The sequence below is a fragment of the Lissotriton helveticus genome, chromosome 9, assembly GCF_964261635.1.
Source record: "Lissotriton helveticus chromosome 9, aLisHel1.1, whole genome shotgun sequence".
Classification (NCBI taxonomy): domain Eukaryota; kingdom Metazoa; phylum Chordata; class Amphibia; order Caudata; family Salamandridae; genus Lissotriton; species Lissotriton helveticus.
The window spans coordinates 1217364909-1217376992 of record NC_136070.1 but is presented as its reverse complement, the minus strand read 5'-3'; the positions used below and the strand labels follow the sequence as shown (position 1 = coordinate 1217376992).

Sequence of the window (12084 nt, the reverse complement as noted above, 5' to 3'; positions counted from 1 at the left end):
TATCAGGTGGCATTCAAGGACCCTGTAGGGTCCTGCCACAGTGCCACTTGGCCAGTTTACAATAGAACACTCCATGACAAACTTCACATCTGCCTTCATTTTTCACTCTAACCTGGTTTCCATACAAATGCATTCTGGTCCATGTAGGTTCATCGGTAGACTTGTTTATTATAATGATTCCTAGTCCCTATGGATTGAGTGAACCACAAGTGCATGCTTTCTGGACTTTCCACGGTCTCAGCTCTGATTCACACCCAATTACTCATTTCCCAGTCTCCCTTCTTCTGCCTTCTGGATTCTGTAGTCATTGACTGTCCAAGTCCCAGTGCAACCTTCGCTCTGTTGGCAGAGCCAATTTCAAACACCTGGCTACTTATTCGCTCCTGGCTCTCTACCTGCACCTGTGCTTTTACCTGAGCTGTCATATTTTTGCAGTGTTCTTGCAACCATCTTATCAACTGACGTCCTGGACACACCTGCTTCTCCATTTGAAGGCTGTGTTCCTTGTTCCCATGTGAATTGCATATTCTTGACATCCAGTATTTTATTCATGTTCCCGGTTCCTTGATGCTTTAGCTGCCCGGTTTGTTTTTATTGCAGACTCTTAGCCTAGTATTTCAGAATTCATTGTTCACTCTATGTACTTTCAGCCCTATTTGTATGCAGATCCCTTGTCCTTTAGCCCTTTGATCTTGTTGGATCTGCACACATCTAATCTTGTTCTTCTTTGTATTCCACATTCCTTACTCTGTATTGCAGAGGTCCTGGTTCGTTCTGCGTTTCTTGCTACAGCTCTTTACTCGCCTTTAATAGATTCCTGCGTCTGTATTGTTTTCCCAATTAGCTAGTTAGGCTGGTCCGTCTGGTGTTTCTTTATTGCTACTTTCACACAATTCCATGTTACTAGAGTCATTCTTTTGCTGGATCCTCTTTCCTAATCTTTTTCCTCTTGCTCGGTTCCTTTGCCGTCCTTTGTGTCTGAGTTCAAATCTTAGTTAGCGTTACCAGAGGGTGACAATGAGTTCTGAGAGGGCAATGCCCAGGTACAGATATCCACCAAATCCTCTTCTTCGATAAGAATAGCAGAGTGTCTCCCAAAACACTGGAAGAATACCTGCTCCTAGCCGTTTTGTGATCTCGCTTGTACTACATACAGAACAATTTCCATAGAGAATGCAACCTATCAATAAGACTCAATTTTTCTTCTGCTTTGTACTTTCCCATTGCCTTTCCAGTGCTGGTTGTACAGTGTTTATAAGTGTTTCATTTTTTTCTTTTGCAAGCATTCCTCAGTTCCTCTATTAAGACGCCAGTCTGCTCCAACCTACTCCAGTTTTTAGCTTCTGCCTGCCCTTCCCCTTCCAGGTGCTCTCTTACACATACTAAAACTCCCTCTCCCAAATTCCCTGGTCTCTCTGTAGAGTACACCTCTCTCTGTTAGTTACTGAAGCAGAGCCCCTGACATTCCTACTTCTGCTAGACTGTTTTAGAGTTTCTATCCACGTGAAAGCCTACCATTAGCCCAAACCCACTGCAAACAAATTAGGATATATGTCATAGCTCAGACCGTAACTGTACCATAGGAGGTACTCTAGGTTTTTGTAAATGTACAGCCAGTTTGGCTGACAGAGTACCATAAAGAGCTAAACTTAGCTCTTGTCCCCATTTACTCTTAGACTGATACATACCAAAAAATAAAGATATCATGGTGACAATTGTAGCTGAAGGCACTATCTTTACTTGGCAGAACCACAAACCGCTCCTAAAAATCGAAGAGCAGCCCATGCTGCTTGTGCATACATAGTAGAACATGTTTAATTTCCCCAACGACATGCACACACGTTCTAGTTAACTCATAAAAGAGTCTTACTGTATAACCTGCTGACTGGTTTTAGAAGGACTAGTTTAAGGTGTTTGCGTAACAGTAGGACTATAAGCAAAAGGGTCGCTATAAAGGCACCATTATCCTGCTCCTAAACAGATGGCCTGAGCTCCTGACCCCAGAGCTCCACAAGGTAAAGGAGGTAAAGGAAGGCAGAGAGCAATTGCACCTGGGCAGATGCAACGGAAAACCACACAATGCATTGAGCCTAAAGGTCTAGGACCATCTGAAATGACCAGGACTTCATTGTGATGTGCTCAAGGAAGAAACAGTCTTTGCTATTGTCTTTATGCGCTACTGTGAAAGGTAATCTTTTGCTACGCCTGTGCTCAAGGTGATCTAAAGGACCTAATCCTTTTGGTTAGTACCAATGAGGGTTTTGAAAAGTTCACAGAGGAGACCAGCCTGAAAAGGGTCTGCAGGATAAGGACTTGGATGGACAAGGCAATGACCTGAGAGGTTCTCAATGGACTATAATAATACCGCAATAGCGGGCTGAGAGGAGAATTAAGGGCATCTTGTATATTAGTGAAGCTTATCTCCAATACCAACAAAAATATTACCAGTGGTGCATAGGGATGCAAAAGCATCCTTAGTACAAGTCCACCAAACACAACCAGTGAGGTGAACTTCTGAAAGTCTCGGACCCATAGTTTGCATTTAGATTTTTCAGGGCGAAGAATGACTATTTCAGATCAGAAAATCCCACAGTGGGACAGTGTCTGGCCCTATTCTTGAAGGAAAAAAAATCAAACAGAAGGCAAAGAGCTTTAACTTCTCAAGCGGCAGGATTACTTATATAGCCCAAAAGATCTGCCAGAATTTCTAGTCAAGTCAAATAGCTTTTGTGGGTACTAAAAAACGTACAGATATCCAGGGACCACATACAGCATATAGAGATGGTCACAACGGAGCAGGAAGTGTCATTGGTGACAGCTGTGGCAATTTTATAGCATATTCTTTGTGAACAATGACTACATTCATGAATCCCAAGTGCTTTAAGACCACTGTGTGCCTGTAGAGATGAAAAAATAGACCATCTTAGTCTCCAGTCATTAAGACTTTTCGGTCTTGGCCAGGCAGGTAGGTGTTTCCTTCTCTACTGCATCTCAGCTTGACCTTGGAGTAGGTGATAATGGAAGAGAAGTAATTTACAAGCTTCTCCTTTCTGGCTCTCACATCCACCCCCCTCTAGAAAAAAATGGCTTGAGCTAGTCCGCATGGATAGGGAGGTGCTGGCCACCAAGCACACCGGCGCAATCCTTGGAGTGACCTGGGAAGGGCTGGGGAATGTCTTTGGAGCCATCTATGTGAGTTTGACATACTAGAGATGTCACATACATATTAAGAGAGGACTCAGAAGCGAGCACTGGGCAGGCTCATTTTGGAATCTGTTGGTACTCAAAAAGGGTTGAGCACTTGCAAATTCTCCTTCACCACCTCCACAAAAGAAAGGAGTTTATCCTCCACAGGGAAAGGGGGACAAACAAAAAAGAAAAAAAAGCCACATGGGAATTTTACCCTATTGGCAGCCATGATGTATATGCACATCAAAAGGGCGTCGTACAGACACTCTTTCATGATGTATATAAACATCAATAGTGCAGCCAAGTGTTTTTGTGCTACCTGAAAGGTGTACATTACCAGAAGTGTATGTAAGTAAAACTCTCCTGCTGGTCCAGGTGACTTAACAGCTTTCGGGTGTGAGGGCACTACTGGTGAGGTGGAATAGCCACTCTCAAGACTACAGGATCTGTAGCGGGGAAATGGGGCATGAGCTAAAGTCTTCTTGAGGTGTCCTGGGTAACGCAGTGATAAATCTGATGGCAGAGTAGTGGAATAGTCTTGGGCATTATGATGAAGACAAAGCCACTTGCACCTTTTTTGGAGCTGACTGGCCACTGGTGTACAGAAAAGCAAAAACAGTTGCCATACTCTTCTTCAATTTTGACGGCCAAGCTAGTAATTGCTCAAATAACAGTAAGTATTAATTTCTCAATTGTAAATGGGAGGGTGACTGAGCAATCTGGGAAAACATTCTAGACTCCTGGTCCCTATAGTTTGTCAAATTCATGACAAGATGCAATCAGCTCCCTCCCATGAAACCTATACAGACAACATTGGGGTATTGGTCTCCAAAGGCACACCCAAAGTGTGAGGCTTGCTCTACCCCACTATACAAAACATAACTGGAGTCACTATGCCCACAGTGAGAGTGTTCCTCGCTATTATGTAATAATTGATTGGGGCATTGTGCCCCGACAGAGTGTGACAGTGCTACAAGACTACACAAAGGGCAGACAGCCTTAGCTTAACAAGACTTGTCAAGTTACTTTACAAGACCACACTAAAGGTAGCAATATCCGAACATACCTGCCTATTTCCCAGACATCACACACTAGTGTCTACACCTCATGACATCTACCATTGATGCACAATATAGAATATAACAATTCCCCCCTCCTTTCTCTTTCTTTACTGTTTGCTACTGGGAGTGCACCCGTTGGTTGGTGGGGGGTTTGTTGATATACCGCTCTAATAGTTACACATGTTATATGATTTCTGCACTGGTGCTTTAGTTATCTGCAACATTGGACCAAATTTTCCACCACTGTAACACATGATGTCTTCATCTATATGTAAAAGGATTGATACTCCTACATACCTTATAACAATTTATCTGGTATTCCTAACTTTGGGTTCGGATTGCACTTAGATGCCACTTGGTCTATGTGTCGTTTTCCTTATTTTCTTTCTTTGTTTCCTTCAGAAAATCCAATAAAGTTCCAGTTTAAAAAAAAAGACCATACTAAAGGTAGACAGCCATCTGGCCATAGTATGCCCAATAGTGAAAGTCTCCACAGAGGAGGATTTGCTCTAGAAAGAAGGTCTACAACTAAGAGTTAATTGTCAATTCACAGAGCATAAAACAAGTTATTTGGGACCAGGAGAAAGATGGTCATGTGAGACTGTGCATTCACCCTCCCAGAGGTTACTTGCAAACATTGAACATCCATCAAGTAGATAACTTCCATACCAAAGAGGAGGATCCCTTGACAGAACAGTACAGCAATGAGGTTCAAAGATGCTGGAGGCTAGCCCAGTCACTGAGCTGACAACATACCTCTCCATTCTTATGGTGCAAAAGAATCAATAAAATAATCCAAAACGTTCTGTGGAATATCGCCATCACAGCTCTGCATAAACGTTTCATGAGTAACTAAGTCACAATAGTAGCACAAAGGGAGCAGATGTGTACTGGCTGGCTGTTCCACAAACAGGGAAACCAGTTCTTGTGTGGATCAGATGCTACTAACTGTCTATGCAATAATGTGACTGGCTTGGAATCAGGCAATTTTGGCATTATCTATTGATGCTGGAATCAACGATAGAAAAAAAGAAGAAACAAGCATTTACAATGCAATGGTTTCGCCTTTGGAAACGTTTGAGCTATTGGCATTGTAAATGACAAAATTTGTATTTATGTGTTGGTTTTGAAAACCGATAAATAAATGGCATTGTCATTTACATTGCCATTAGCCTAATCTCTCGCAAATGTGAGACCTATTGTACCCTACGGACGAGATCAGCAGACAGCAATTACTAGTACACCACACAAACACACCCAGAGCCAGCCACACACACACCCAGAGCCAGCCACACACACACCCAGAGCCAGCCACACACACACACACATTTCTGCAGTGAGGGTGAATATGCAGTGCTGCAGAGGAGACCACAGTGTGCAGTGCTGCAGAGGAGAAGACTGTGCAGTGCTGCAGAGGAGGCCACAATGTGCAGTGCTGCAGAGGAGGAGACAGTGTGCAGTGCTGCAGAGGAGGAGACAGTGTGCAGTGCTGCAGAGGAGGCCACTCTCGCTCTATTGTGCGCCATGAACACGGAGAGGAAGACATTTAGTTTCATCAAGTATAAACAGACGTTTATCAAGCGAGTTATTACGACGATAATTTATTTTAAAAAATAGGATGAAACAATTAAACAGATATTGACGGGTAGCGTATAAGTAAATTGTGTAATTTATTGCAATTGCTCTTGGACCAGTGAAGCCCACACGAAGCGATATCAACAAGGTGAAAGCAAGGTTAAAATCAATAACAGTTAAAAAAGGTTATCATCTTAAACTTTGCATCAGTGAATGGTTCGAAAGGAATGCAAGCTAGTAGACACCGTCCATTTTAGATGTGTTAGAACTTAAAGCACCTTGAATCCTAGAACCGTCCATGTGGAGTTAGCCCCCAGGTTAGATAGACGCCCTCTGCCCACTACACTGGTGGCTCGCATTCATCCATCTCTTCCAGTGACTAGTTTATGTAAGAACAGCTCTGTAGGGTTGGCTTGTTCCTTTGAGTGATGTTTAAATTTGAAGAAAAAAAAAACTGGCTGGCTCTGAGCTCTTGACAGAAAGACACCGGCCGTGGCCTGACGCCAGATTCGTCGAAGGACACGTCCCTGCGCTCGGGAGACTGCCTACACACCCTTCAGGTCTACTACGGATCAGTAAAACATGGCTTATCACCTGACTCGAAGTAACTACGTATGGGATAGTGCTGCTTGCCTTCTGAGACTGTAGCAATGGTTCAGTCTATGGCAATATCTTCCAAGCGCTGCGTATACAGCAACTTAGTAACAAATGCGCACCTCTCGAAAAGTGATAGATTCCCAAGGCTGCCCGAACTTGTAAATCCAAGTTCTTTTGCGAATCCTCTAACCTAAGCAATGGAGGGCGTGAGATCCTCCTTGCAATGGCCAGGCTATCTGATTGGGCCATGGTAACAGACTCACTCTCCTAGCACACACTTAAACCTAACTTATCTAAGGCTACCAGATGACAGCCACCGAGAACACAGCTCCTGCCCTGGACTGTCTTACACAATGCATTCTGGGAGCAGTAGTCCTGGGCCCGTTCTACTGATCCAAACGAACCAACGCTCAGTGGTTGAACACTGTTTCGTTGGTGACAATGGGTCACCTGATAACGCCTCGTCAGGGGGTAGTACGTGCTATTTAAATGCCATCACGATTAAGACTGGCTGCCCTGGTGCGGACCCCGCCAACATGTCAGCCCTTTCCAGAACCCAAACGCTACCTGCCCACACCCCCTCCCAGCCCGGGTGTTACCTGGCGGCCGGCTCGGTCAGCGTGGTGGTGTCCAGGTAGTGGATCTTGTAGAACTCGAGCAGCGCCGGCAGGTTGTCGAACTCCTGGTCGCCGATCTTGAAGCGCCTCGAAGGCAGCAGCGAGTTGATGATGTAGTGGGAGACGCGCGAGTTCTCGGACACGGACAGCACATAGTCTCCGGGGCACGTGGACGAGTCCCGCACCAGGAAGACGCCGTGCCGCTGCCCCTGCAGCCGCGCCTGAGCCTCGTTGCGGGACACCGGCCCGAAGTACCAGCTCGAGCGGTCCGACGAGTCGAAGCGGGCTGAGGACATGGCTCGGCGTAGGTGGGCCCTGGGGCTGCGAAGGCGGTTTCACCGCGGGCCCGGGGCTCGCGTGCGATCCTCCTGACAGGGAACGCTGAGGCCTCCTCAGCCAAGGCGGGTGCGGTCCCCCATCCTCCGAGTACGGATAAGGAGCCGGAAAGTCCGGTGTTGTAGCTGGTTTGCAAGGCGCTTGCCGAGAGCTCCTTAACTGGGAGTCGGCGAGTCTGCTTACCGCACTGACAGGGCAGGTTGTTCGCCTCCCACTACTACTACCGTTACCACAGTAAAAAAACAAGAGGGAAACGAATAACGACTAAAGGAACAAAACACGGGCATGGGACCTTTTTCTGTCTGGTAGGAAGATCGAAAGAAGAAAGCACGAAAAAATAGCGAAGACTACAGGGTGAACAAGAAGTATGACGGGCAAACTGTGCTCAAATTATATAGCATTAGAAACTAATTTTACATTTCTTTGCGGCCAAATCCTTTGTAGTATAATTATAAGACAGCCCAACTTTATTAGAAGGCATTAACACAATAAAGAGAGTTATGATGAAGGAAGGAACTTGCTATCGCCGTCATGGAATTGAGGTTTCCCGGGCCGGCAACCAATCACAGCGCGGCCCGGGAAATGACGTCACAGGGGTGTCCCGGGCCGGCAGCCAATCACAGCGCGGCCCGGGACACACGGCAACAAGGGGCGGGGTTTAAAAAAAGACCCAGAAACGCCCCCGAATCGCGTTTTCACAAGAAAGCGTGATTGACAGCCTCTGTCTCCCAATGGCTAGCCTCCATTTATGGAGCTAGCCAATGGGAGACAGAGGCGGAACCAAAGCCCATATGTAGGATCATGAGATTTCGCCGTGGGCGGAGCAACTGCTACGCAGTTGCAACGCCCAGGGCGAAACCTAAAAAAAACAGCAAGAAAAAAGGCAGGTGGGGTTGTGCTACTCTGCCACAGAAAAGCTGAGTGCAAGAGAAGCAAGTCAAAGTCTACAACGATTGGAGGAAGGCTGTTTATTTTATTTTTTTATCGTCATTTGGCTTTTTAAAAATTGTTACATTGATCAGCATACATTGCAGTTTGTACATTCGTAAAACATCTGGCTCATATTTACATCGGACAGACAGATCACAGTGCGTTGTGCATAATCCTCTCTTAGCAATTAGCTACTGTGCGATCTGGGCAGGTTGGCTGTAATATAGCCACCACATGTAATTGAAGCCTCAATAACAATTTAACAATAAACTATTCAAAGCTAAAGTTACTAAAAACGTGCCTGCACCCGTAGTACATATCAGGAGAAACGATGTGACAACTGAACATGTAGATAAGCATTATCCGGGGAGCAGATCTAGTCCAGGGTGCCCCTGGTGAGTTGTGTCTGTAAGGTATAACCAGTATTCGGCAGAGAAGAAGCAGTGGTGGTAGGCTAGGGTTGATGTTTGTCCATGTTCAGACCTGCACGCAGTTCCACTAGCAACATGTCCCAAGTACCAGAGAGGGGGTATTTACGTAGGCCTTTTGTATCCGCTCTATGCAAGGCTGTGTTCTCAGCTTGAGCCCAGGCCTCAATTGAGAGTGCCCAGGCAGAAAGAGGGGGTGGTTGAGACAACTTGACCCTATGAGTGATCAGGCGTTTGGCCAGAACGAGGGCCAGGTCTATAAAGCGCATCACTGCTTTGTGTTTCTTTGCTTTGAGTATCAATCCCTGTAAGCAGATCTCCTTGGTTTGCAAAGGGGTGTGGCCCAAGCAGTGTGCCAGGTGGGTTGTAATGCCTTGCCAGCATTGGGGGAGTTACAGGCACATCCAGAACATGTGTAGGAAGGCTGCATCTGTGGTAGGGCAGCAAGGGCAGAGGGCATCAGTGCGGTAGAAGTATTTGTTCATTTTGTGGGGAGTGGGGTAAGCCCTGTGTAATATAAAATACTGAATCAGCTTGAAGCAGGAATTCTCCTGCGGAAGCATCAACGCATGAGTCACATTAGTAGAGGGTGAGGCAATGACTCCCAGGAGATAGGGTGGAATAGGTGCAGGATGCACTCAAGGTCCCACAAGGGGGAGTTGCAGGCAGTGTCTTCCAGTTGGCAACCTGTGAACCAAGAGGCCACCCATTGCAACTGTGAGGCCAGATAATACTGTTCAAAATTCGGTCCTGACAGTCCTCCCTAATCTGTTCGTAGATAGAGCTTGGCGAGATCCACCCTGCGTCGTGTCGCATGACATATGAGGTCGCCCTCCAACTGTCCATAGTGCGGAAATAGGGCTTCGTGACATATAAATGTAAATTAGCATAATAGTATAACATGCGCGACAACATGTCCATCTTTGTAAAGACTATTCAGGCGGACGCTGTCAGTGACAGAGTCTGCCAGAACAACATTTGAGCACGTAGCGTGGTCTGTGCGTGGGCCAGGTTCCAGTCCAAAAGATCTACTGATGTGTGATAAATTCAGATTCCCAGATAACGGAATTTGATGGACTGCTAGGCCAGCCAGCTGGCTGATCTGCTGAGCAGGGTCTGGTGTAGTGGTTTCGAAAAAGGGAATAAACAAGATTTAGCCCAATTAACTCTAAGGCCCAACACTTAAGCACATTTTTCATAAACAAACAGTGGCACCAAAGCACACACACTGCAGTTTCTTTCTAGTCCTTGATAAGGAAGTCCAATTTAGTCGTAGATGATGATAAATTATTCCTCTTTAATTCATAGACAGGTTCTGTACATGTTATATTCCAACAAGAAGAAGCCGACATGTGTTTCGTCTACCCTGACTTTTTAAGGGCTAAATGTGTATCCGATCACTATAATGCTATACGAAAGTCATCAACCTGAAAAGTTCAGTTCCAAATGCGTGACCGTTTGGTAAACCGTAGTGTCCAAACAGAGCCCCCAATCTGTAATCAAACAAGCGTAAGTATCCAAGGGGCAGCCATCCCTCCATGATTCAAAAGAGAGTGACGCCGTTTCAATCGGACCATGGTCTACGCCGCAGGACTATGATAAGGCTGCTTACAAACATCAATGGTCCCCATATCTAGGTCCTGAGGTACTAAAGAAGGTCCTTAAGGGTAGCAGCATGAATTGTGCAACCCTAAGGGACCCCTCACCAAGCACATGCGGGGCTGCTATAGCGGGTTGATTGTCTTGGTAAAGACAAAAGTGAAAACACAACATGTCACACATCCCTGCGTGCCATGTCCCCAAAAACTGCATGTGATATTTTTAAGTCACCCTGACAGCAGGCCTGACAGCCGTATGGCAGGGTGCTGAGTATTACATGTGAGGCCATACCTGCATGAGCAGATATGCCCCTGTGCTCGTCAGTTCTATTACTGCCAGTGCAAGTGGACCGGGAAACCATTTTAAAACATGTGCTGGGTACTTGTTAAAACGAGTTCCCAGCTACACGATGGTTCACTGAAAATAGGGATATTTGGTATCAAACATCTCATACTGATAAACCCACATTCATGCCAATGTTGGATTTACCAATACATACACCCAGAGGGTAGCTTAGAGATGCCCCATGAAAACCTACCAGCCTTTAGTGTACTTGTTGACTGGTTTCTGCTAGCCTACCACCAGAGCTACTGTTCTGACCTCCTAGGATGATAACCTCTACTCTCAGGAGACCCAGAACAAAAGTCTGTCCAGGAAGAGGATGGAACACCTCCTCCCACAGGATAACCTGCTGATTAGCCTTTCTTGAGTGGCAAGCCTCAAAGGTATGCCGTCTTTGTAAAGCGAATCGGGCTCCCCCTCGCAGGAGAGAAAGCCAACCTTTTTGTCTAGGGCTCCCTTGGCACCTGAATAGGTGGGAAAATTAGCTAGTCAGGTAGGCATGCCACTTCCAGCACAGTACCACCCCTAAGGTGGGCCACTGTGAGGTGGACATGATTTTCCAGAAGTAGCCATCTTTGTGATGGCATAAATAGGAATTCTGGGTCAGGGTTAGCCCAGGTCCCACAGGAAGTGGTCATATAGGGGCGTAGTGACCCATTGGCTACTATCCCATACTCCTCTAACACCCCTAAATTCAGTATTTAGTGGAGCCCCTGGCACCAGAGAAGCAGATCCTGATGACCTAAGAAGAGAAAGGACACCGAAGAACCAAAAAAGCAGAGAGGAAAGAAGAAGCAGGTGACCTGGTACCAGCTCTGCAGGCGTGTCTAAATTCCTTGTCGAAAACTTGGCCAAAGTCGACTCGTCCTGCAGCTGTAGACCTGGGAAGGCCAGCCTGCCTTAGAAAAAGACACAAGACCTCCTGTGAATGGCAGACCTGTTCTGAAGAAACTCCAAAAGAGAAGACTCTGAGACCTCCGGAATCGCCAAAGCACGACACCCGTAGCCACCGCTGCATCATCACCTACAGCCCGAGTTTAAGTGGGTCACCGGTGTCAACAAGGTCCCCCAGATCCATCAAAGCTCGAGTCAATCGTGGTTTTACCCCTCCAGGACTCCTCAATGTCACCTGCAGCCTCTGTACGCAGGACCCCTCAACCACAACTGCTTCAGTAAGGAAAAACCCAACACCTAAGGACACTCCTACACCCATCGCCCCTGGGCCTTGGAGAAGAGGACCAAAGGTGTCCCCCATCCCCGAGCATCGCAAGGCCTGAGACCACTTGCTGGTTTAGCCCGACTTGCCTCCTAGGCAGAACATGCAGACACTTTTTGCAGTGACCGATCTTCTTTGAAATACAGTGGGCTGCCGAAGCGGTTTTGCACCCAGCCGGCTGGTGGTGTGCAGCT

General features: G+C 46.5%; 1 protein-coding gene across 1 annotated transcript in view; it reads right to left on the bottom strand.

Moving 5' to 3' along the window:
* Positions 1-12084, bottom strand: part of IFT122 (intraflagellar transport 122) — a 402329-nt gene that overhangs the window by 279754 nt on the left and 110491 nt on the right. The gene's annotated exons all lie outside the window — the stretch shown is intronic.